The sequence below is a fragment of the Galeopterus variegatus genome, unplaced genomic scaffold, assembly GCF_000696425.1.
Source record: "Galeopterus variegatus unplaced genomic scaffold, G_variegatus-3.0.2 Scaffold1685, whole genome shotgun sequence".
NCBI classification, from domain to species: domain Eukaryota; kingdom Metazoa; phylum Chordata; class Mammalia; order Dermoptera; family Cynocephalidae; genus Galeopterus; species Galeopterus variegatus.
Genome location: NW_007727796.1, coordinates 292,021 through 292,220, shown reverse-complemented (window position 1 = coordinate 292,220; position 200 = coordinate 292,021). Strand labels below are relative to the sequence as shown.

At 22.5% G+C, this 200-nt stretch overlaps 1 protein-coding gene across 1 annotated transcript in view; it reads right to left on the bottom strand.

Annotated features, from left to right (window-relative positions):
* LOC103595114 (probable global transcription activator SNF2L2) overlaps positions 1-200 on the bottom strand; it is a 32,416-nt gene that overhangs the window by 9,382 nt on the left and 22,834 nt on the right. The gene's annotated exons all lie outside the window — the stretch shown is intronic.

Below are 200 nucleotides of genomic sequence, written 5' to 3'. Positions count from 1 at the left end.
AAAAAAAAAAAAAAAAAAAAAAAAAAAAAAAAAAAGAAAAAAAAAAAAAAAAAAAAACCACCTTCCATAAATTTAGGGCAAAAACTGTCTAAACAATAGTAAAAAAAGAGGTAATAAGTTAAATTAAGTTAATATTAACTGCATTAAGGTATTTAATGCACAATTTAAGTTACCTCTCTCTCTCTCTCTCTCTCTCTCTC